The sequence below is a fragment of the Berghia stephanieae genome, chromosome 7 (genome assembly GCF_034508935.2).
Source record: "Berghia stephanieae isolate SIO BIC M18660-M18661 chromosome 7, UCSD_Bste_1.3, whole genome shotgun sequence".
In the NCBI taxonomy this organism is placed as follows: Eukaryota; Metazoa; Mollusca; class Gastropoda; order Nudibranchia; family Aeolidiidae; genus Berghia; species Berghia stephanieae.
The window spans coordinates 6,784,838-6,794,485 of NC_088366.1; the positions used below are offsets into that span (position 1 = coordinate 6,784,838).

The following is a 9,648-nucleotide window of genomic DNA, read 5'->3' on the forward strand; positions in this document are numbered from 1 at the left end:
CCCCCCCCCCCCCTCCCTTCAACAGACACACACACACACACACACACACACACACACACACACACACACACACAAACCAATGGCGTCGCTCTATCCAAAATCACGCACAATAGCACATAGCTTTGAACTCAGCGTTGATCGGGACCGAATGGGCCACATATAGATAGAATGAAGATGACGTCACTCAAGCCTTTGTTATTGCTTTTTGCCATCCGCGTTTGTGAGTTGTTCTCACTAAACTGTATTAACCAGACTATAAAAGTACATGGTTACACATAGTTTTGTGTGTTGGTCCGTTATACTTCCGGATGGCAATGTTATGAGCTTCTTAGCCAAGCGCATACTATCTATAAACAAAAAGACATTGATTTAATAGAAAACGGTATTATGTCGGGATGAACCAGATGCTAAAAATTCAAATTATAGTTAAACTGGTCAAAGAAATTACTTATTTGTATTTAGAACTATAAAATATCATATTCATCCTCCTCAATAAAACATACAAACTCAACGTATGTCTGATATTTCTGGCTACAAAATCAATTTTCAGCATCTTAATCATCCCGACTTAATAGATAGTATGCGCTTGGCTAAGAAGCTCATACAATTGCCATCCGGAAGTATGATTGACCAACACACAAAACTGTGTGTATCCATGAACGTTTATAGTCAGGTTAATGCAGTTCAGTGAGCATTACTCATAAATGCGGATGGCAAAAAACAATAACAAAGACCTGAGTGACGTCATCTTCGAACTATCTGGAATAACCGTTTTGAGACGAGAGGTCACATATATTGAATCATAAGGTGTCAGAACTATTTTAGTTGCCGGGTTGTATCGTTGACGTCGGAAAGTTATGGCCTGATACTGACCAAAAAAAAAATGACATCAAAATGCCAGTCTTTTGCCACAAAAGAAAACAAATCGTGAGTTGTATTCAATAGTTCAACCAATGAAATAAATTGTTTCCATGAACTCTACTAACGACAACTCACTAGACGGTGCAAAAACCAAATAATGACGTCAAACTGCCAGTCCTTTTGGATTTCAGTATCAGGCTATAACATAACGATGGCTACGCTGATACTGACAAAAAAAAATGACGTCAAACTGCCAGTCCTTTAGGGTTCTCGTGTCAGGCTATAGATAGTATGCAGATGACGTCACTCAGGCCTTTGTTATTGTTTTTGCCATCCGCGTTTGTGAGTTGTTCTCACTAAACTGTATTAACAAGACTATAAAAGTTCATGGTTACACAGAGTTTGTGTGTTGGTCCGTTATACTTCCGGATGGCAATGTTGTGAACTCCTTGGCAAGGCATTCTATCTATAATAATGTTAACGTACACATGAGAACCACTCAACATCACATCATAAACATTACAAAAGTATAGATAGAACAAATATAACGTCACGCTGGACTTTGTTATTGTTTTTTGCCATCCATGTTTATGACTAATTCTCACTAAACTGTATTAACCCGACTATAAGCGTTTAAGGTTACACATAGTTGTGTGTGTTGGCCCGTTATATTCCGGATGGCGATATTGTGAGTTTTTTAGATAGTATGCGCTTGACTAAGAATCTCACAACATTGCCATCCGGATGTATAACGGACCAACACAAAACTATGTGTAACCATCAACGTTTATAGTCTGGATAATATAGTTTAGTGATAATTACTCATAAACGCCGATGGCAAAAACCAATAACAAAGACATGAGAGACGTCATCTTCGTTCTATCTATAAACCTTTTTCGGAAAAGGTACTTTTAAGTAACACCGTTAGGCCACAGTGTATCTTATAAAGTGAACAAAAATGTGGTGTCAAAATACTGGTTCCATTCTCATTGGAAGTGTAAACCCACTCTTCCCGAAGACCGGATTCATAGATAGCGTGTGTAATTGATTGATTTTCTGGTTTCAGAGTGATGGCATCTTTTTTTTTTTCTAGTCTTAGAAAGACCATACATCCTCACTCATTTACGCCCCGTAATCCTTAATAATCTGCCTATAGATAGTATGCAGATGACGTCACTCAGGCATTTGTTATTGTTTTTGCCATCCGCGTTTGCGAGTTGTTCTCACTAAACTGTATTATCCAGACTATAAAAGTTCGTGGTTACACAGAGTTTTGTGTGTTGGTCCGTATACTTCCGGATGGCAATGTTGTGAACTCCTTGGCCAAGCGCATTCTATCTATAGATAGTATGCGCTTGGCTAAGAAGCTCATAACATTGCCATCCGGAAGTATAACGGACCAACACAAAAACTGTGTGTATTCATGAACGTTTATAGTCGGGTTAATACAGTTCAGTGAGCATTACTCATAAACGCGGAGTCAAAAAACAATAACAAAGACCTGAGTGACGTCATCTGCATACTATCTATATTATAGATAGTATGCTCTTGGCTAAGAAGCTCATAACATTGCCATCCGGAAGTATAACGGACCAACACACAAAACTGTGTGTATCCATGAACGTTTATAGTCGGGTTAATACAGTTCAGTGAGCATAACTCATAAACGCGGATGGCAAAAAACAATAACAAAGACTTGAGTGACGTCATCTTCGAACTATCTATAGCCTGGTACGGAATCCCAAAAGGACTGGCAGTTTGACGTCATTATTTGGTTTTTGCACGGCCTAGTGAGTTGTCGTCAGTAGAGCTCATGGAAAGAAGTTATTTCATTGGTTGAATTATTGAATACAACTCACGATTTGTTTTCTTTTGTGGCAAAAGACTGGCATTTTGACGTCAATTTTTTTGGTCAGTGTCAGGCTATAACTTTACGATGGCTACCGTATTATCCCAGTTGTAAAACATGGGCCATTGATTTGATCCTTACAAACAGTGAGGTGTGTATCATAATATTATTATCAAGGAAGAATATACATCCTAATGCGATTACATCATGTGCTTTAAGTACACAAATATTGTCAGCAAACATAGGGGTGTAGGCTAATGAAAAACGAATTTTTATGTTCTTTGACTGACACTGAATGTCAAGGTCATTTGACATAATACACACTACCATTCCACTGGATTTTTGAAATCGCAATGAAATATGGGACTACTTTACACGATGTGTCATTTGTACATTATATTGACACACACATACACACATAAATACACACATAAACACACACATACACACGTACAGAGACTTCCATAAAAGTTGTGTTTTGTTCATCATTTCTAATATTCAATAAACTAAAAACTTACCTTTATGCGAATCCGATAGAAGGAGAATTCCGTGACCGTGTCAAAACTGGGCGGAAAGAGGAAGAAAAGGGGAGAAAACTTAGTTCGTTTCTCTCCGGTGAAATTGTAAAGAACATAATGCCGTAGTAGTAGAGTTACCGTAGAGGAAGAAAAAAAAAGTTAGAGGAAGAGGTATAGAGAGAGAAAGAGAGAGCACCTTGTCTGAGCCAATTTGGAAGAGGGCAAGAACCTCGGGTGGCAAGGGGGGGGGGGGGGGGGGAAGAAGCCGATTGAGACGGGGGGGGGGGGGGCGGTGGGGGGGGGGAGGACAGGTAAGTGAGTAAAGAAATTGGAGAGAGAGAGAGAGAGAGAGAGAGAGAGAGAGAGAGAGAGAGAGAGAGAGAGAGAGAGTGGAAGAAGGGTGAGTTTGAAGTGATGGAAATACAGGTAGGTGGGTAGATAACTGTATGAGAGAAGTGAATAGGAACAAGGAAAGTGGAAAAATATGGTTGCCAGATCGATTTTGCAAATAATGCCAAGTGATGTAAAAGATGACTCAGTTTGGAGAATTCATTTGTCACCGATTGCGTCCCTTAGTTTTATCCGGCACAATGAACATTTTATAACTCTCTCTTTACCAGCCATTTTCAGAATTGACACAAAAACTTTCCACCCAACCAATACAAATATAGACATTTCTTACTCAAACAGAAAAGCAACAAGTACATTCTATACATAATATTGATCGTCAAAACGAGCCCTACAACACAGTGCCAAGATTTTATAACTATAAGAGAAACGTTTCCTTTAAATTAGGTGATGTACAAAAGGAATCAAAGCGTGAAAATTGTGGGTTACGTCATAACGAATGTGAAGATTTTCCTATGGGTGGTAAGGAAAGGGTTTAAAAAATAAGATAAAGTTCTCTTTATTCATCCCTTAGGGGAAATTTGTGTCTAGGGTCTACTCCAAGGGAAGACTGGAATAACCCAGGCGTCAGCCGCAGTGCAGCACCGCAAATTGGGCTAATGCGAGGTGACTTACTCAAGGCCACACAGCGCAGCGGCGGGTGATCGAACTCGGTACCTTTAGGGTACGAAGCAAAGACCGTACCGCTGAGCCGCGCTGCCCCCAATTTGTTGTGTTTTTGACGGGACACCAGAGTAATATTGTGGAATCACTCAATCCAGAAGTGTTAAGTGATTAAATGTGAGAGAACGAGGAAATGAGGAATGAGGAAAACGCACATGGTGAAAAAAAAAACAAAAAAAAAACACAAAAAAACTTGAGCTTATTATATAGCGCAATATCCACTAAACGTGCTCAAAGCGCTTTACAAGGGATCCCTGGCCAACAGCAACACATAACATGTAGGACGAGATATGACGCCTGTCAGGCGATATTACAAATTTTTGGGACAGAGACAACGCTGTTAACCAGGTACTCATTTTACACCTGAGTACGGTGAGAGAATGTGAGTAAAGAGCCTTCTCCAAGGACTCAACTATGCGCCGAGCGAGGCTCGAACCAGGACCTTCCGATCCGAAAGCGAGTGTCATACCACTAGACCACATAGCCGCACTAAAGCGTTTGACATGTCTTGACGATGTCTACGAGTGAACAAAATACATCACAACCATAGCCCTACTATAATGACTCTTTTAGTACGCCATGATCACAACCCATCTCAGATAACGGACCTATAATATATTTTAAGAGAACTCACTTTATTATTAAACAGTTACTGACAGGAGACAGTTATTCACTCGTGGATAGATGAAGAAAATTAATTGGTTACACACTCCTCGTTTGTTTAACCCATTCTTAATTATAAACTAAATTCACATCAAACTATAACTTTATTAAACTAAATTCCACATCAAACTATAAACGTTTAAGGTTAAACTAAAATTCCACAAATAAAAATATAAAAATAGTTAAGTTAAACTAATTCCACATCAACTATAAAGTTTAAGTAAACTAATTCCACATCAAACTATAAGTTAAGTACTTTAAATTAAACTAAATTCAATTCATCATCAAACTATATAACGTTTAAGGTTAAACTAAATTCCATCATCAAACTTAAGTTAAACTAATTCCTCTATAAGTTTAAGTAACTAAATTCCCATCAAACTATAAACGTTTAAGGTTAAACTAAATTCCACCAATCAAACTATAAACGTTTAAGGTTAAACTAAATTCCACCAATCAAACTATAAACGTTTAAGGTTAAACTAAATTCCATCATCAAACTATAAACGTTTAAGGTTAAACTAAATTCCACCAATCAAACTATAAACGTTTAAGGTTAAACTAAATTCCATCAATCAAACTATAAACGTTTAAAGTTAAACTAAATTCCATCATACTAAACTTATTAAAAATCGTTTTAAGTTAAACTAAATTCCATCATCAAACTATAAACGTTTAAGTTAAACTATAATTCCATCATCAAACTATAAACGTTTAAGTTAAACTAAATTCCATCATCAAACTATAAACGTTTAAGGTTAAACTAAATTCCAATCAAACTATAAACGTTTAAGGTTAAACTAAATTCCATCATCAAACTATAAACGTTTAAGGTTAAACTAAATTCCACCATCAAACTATAAACGTTTAAGGTTAAACTAAATTCCACCATCAAACTATAAACGTTTAAGGTTAAACTAAATTCCACCATCAAACTATAAACGTTTAAGGTTAAACTAAATTCCATCATCAAACTATAAACGTTTAAAGTTAAACTAAATTCCACATCAAACTATAAACGTTTAAGGTTAAACTAAATTCCATCATCAAACTATATAACGTTTAAGGTTAAACTAAATTCCATCATCAAACTATAAACGTTTAAAGTTAAACTAAATTCCACAATCAAACTATAAACGTTTAAGGTTAAACTAAATTCCACATCAACTATAAACGTTTAAGTTTAAACTAAATTCACAATCAACTATAACGTTTAAGGTTAAACTAAATTCCACCATCAACTATAAACGTTTAAGGTTAAACTAAATTCCACATCAAACTATAAACGTTTAAGGTTAAACTAAATTCCACAATCAAACTATACTATAAACGTTTAAGGTTAAACTAATTCCACCATCAAACTATAAACGTTTAAGGTTAAACTAAATTCCATCATCAAACTATAACGTTTAAGGTTAAACTAAATTCCCATCAAACTATAAACGTTTAAGGTTAAACTAAATTCCATCATCAAACTATAAACGTTTAAGTTAAACTAAATTCCCACATCAAACTATAAACGTTTAAGGTTAAACTAAATTCCACCATCAAACTATAAACGTTTAAGGTTAAACTAAATTCCATCATCAAACTATAAACGTTTAAGTTAAACTAAATTCCACCATCAAACTATAAACGTTTAAGGTTTAAACTAAATTCCACCATCAAACTATAAACGTTTAAGTTAAACTAAATTCCACATCAAACTATAACGTTTAAGGTTAAACTAAATTCCACATCAAACTATAAACGTTTAAGGTTAAACTAAATTCCACCATCAAACTATAAACGTTAAGGTTAAACTAAATTCCACCATCAAACTATAACGTTTAAGGTTTAAACTAAATTCCACCATCAAACTATAAACGTTTAAGGTTAAACTAAATTCCACCATCAAACTATAAACGTTTAAGGTTAAACTAAATTCCACCATCAAACTATAAACGTTTAGGTTAAACTAAATTCCACATCAAACTATAAACGTTTAAGTTAAACTAAATTCCACCATCAAACTATAAACGTTTAGGTTAAACTAAATTCCACATCAAACTATAAACGTTTAGGTTAAACTAAATTCCACATAAACTATAAACGTTTAAGGTTAAACTAAATTCCACATCAAACTATAAACGATTAAGTTTAAACTAAATTCCACCATCAAACTATAAACGTTTAAGGTTAAACTAAATTCCACCATCAAACTATAAACGTTTAAGGTTAAACTAAATTCCACCATCAAACTATAAACGTTTAAAGTTAAACTAAATTCCACCATCAAACTATAAACGTTTAAGGTTAAACTAAATTCCACCATCAAACTATAAACGTTTAAGGTTAAACTAAATTCCACCAATCAAACTATAAACGTCCATCAAACTATAAACGTTTAAGGTTAAACTAAACTAAATTCCACCATCAAACTATAAACGTTTAAGGTTAAACTAAACTAAATTCCACCATCAAACTATAAACGTTTAAGGTTAAACTAAACTAAATTCCACCATCAAACTATAAACGTTTAAGGTTAAACTAAACTAAATTCCACCATCAAACTATAAACGTTTAAGGTTAAACTAAACTAAATTCCACCATCAAACTATAAACGTTTAAGGTTAAACTAAACTAAATTCCACCATCAAACTATAAACGTTTAAGGTTAAACTAAACTAAATTCCACCATCAAACTATAAACGTTTAAGGTTAAACTAAACTAAATTCCACCATCAAACTATAAACGTTTAAGGTTACACATAAAAAGTAATAAACAAAAATGAATATAACAGGTTCAAAAAAAGAACAAAATACCAAACACGGAACGTTTCGGGCTCAAAACCCTTCTTCAGCCAACATCAAAAAACAACAAAGATAAATACAATATTAAATTCCAGATAGACTGCAGAGATTAGTAAGGTATTGATGTCTTTATTGTCTTTTTGTTGTTGGCTGAAGAAGGGTTTTGAGACCGAAACGTGCTGTGTTTTGGTATTTTGTTCATTTTTGAAGTTGTTATATTCATTTTTGTTTATGACTTTTTGACAGTCCACAGCCTCTAGCAGCCTAGTACCAAAAGGTTACACATAGTTTTCTGTACGGGTACGTTATTTATCCGGCAGAAACTCTCCGTGGTTCTTATTTTGTTCCGTTTCGAAGCTGATAAATTAATTTTCGTGCATTACTTTTCGCAGCTTCCACTTCTAGCAAATTAGAATCACTCGATCCAACACTGATTGGGTAACTGGGTCTGTTAGATCTGGCGGAAATATTTTCTCATAAACCAATGTCTTATCCAGAGGATAGCAAGCAATTGTTGCTTTCGATTCGACTCGACAGAAAAACGAAGATAATCTCCTTGCGCCTTTTGGCTATGATGTAGACCTTCAGAGCACTAAAGGCCCATAGAGCCGGAGTTTATCCCGGTATCTATATCGCGAAGATTGATATACTTTGGATACGACACTAGTCTAACGCAAAGTACTTTCCGCCAGATCGACAGACTCAGCAACGCAATTGTTTTGTTTGTTTTTAAGGGTTTTACGGCGTTTGCAACACATTTAGGTCATATCAGCGCCAGTAAAAAGGATGAAAATTGAATAGTAAAAACATACTATATGTACAATTATAAGGACTTGAGGGAAATGTTAGACAAAGGGGGAACGGTACAAATAGGGAATAGATGTAGATTTCAAGAGCAAATTATCAGTGTACTTAGTTTGAGATTACATAAATGTTTCACCCAGACACCAGCACAAGCCCCCACTAAGAGGAATTCATTCAAATGTTTACAAATCATGTGTTAAAAATAAAAAATAACAGTACATAACAGAGAGATGATTTACCAGGAAAAAAAAGAATCATCTCTCAAAACTATAACTATACATTCAACTGTTTCCCTCCCAGCCAAGGACTCCGGCCAGGGTCAAGACAAAACTTAGTAATCTCATTCCAAGACAAAGACAGAAAGCAAGTGGAAAACAGATACAGGGGGATAGAAGATACTGCAAGTACCTCCCTGCCCACTATGGGAGGTTGGGAACCCCACCCAGCAGCAACGCAACCACTGCTGAGTGGAAAATGGGTGTGTGTGTGTGTGTGTGTGTGTGTGTGTGTGTGTGTGTGTGGAAGGCGGGGGGGGGGGGGGGGGGGTCAGCAAAAATCCTTTGCGTGTGAAACAAGTGCTCTACCTAATGAGCTATCGAGACTCCTATGAAAGACTTAATAAATAATTTTAAAGAACCATAAAAGTAAGCGTCGGGAAACTCGGCGATACAGGTTCTTGTCTTGTGGTAAAAGTCAAGAAAAGTGAGTGGAGCAGGCACTTATGTTGGGAACACGGAGTTGTCGTACCAGTAAGGTCGCGGGTTCAAACCCCCATCGCCGCCGCGAAAATTTTTTAATTCTCTATTGTCTTCTGGCACTTTCCTACTCACTTCATCTCTTGTTGTTACCAAATAGGTGACATGGTTACAATGCTTGGCCTAAAATGACCCTCATATCATTGGCAAAAACTGGGATTGCTGTGATCTAGACATACCGAATTCCGCTTTGAGACAGAGGATCACGAATTTTGGAATTTAGCATTAAAATAGGCAAACGGACAACACTGAGCGTTTTGGAAGATTTGGGGGAATAGGAAAAGGATGATGCTAAGAATAACAAATGATGATGATGGGGATGATGATGATGATG

The 9,648-nt window shown here is 36.0% G+C and overlaps 1 protein-coding gene across 1 annotated transcript in view; it reads right to left on the reverse strand.

Annotated features, from left to right (window-relative positions):
• LOC144976426 (junctophilin-1-like) overlaps positions 1-3,431 on the reverse strand; it is a 173,288-nt gene extending 169,857 nt beyond the window's left edge. Inside the window, exon 1 of the mRNA XM_078920715.1 lies at positions 3,229-3,431. The gene's annotated coding sequence lies outside the window, so the exon portion shown is untranslated. The remainder of the gene's footprint in view (positions 1-3,228) is intronic.
• Between the last annotated feature and the right edge of the window lie 6,217 nt (positions 3,432-9,648).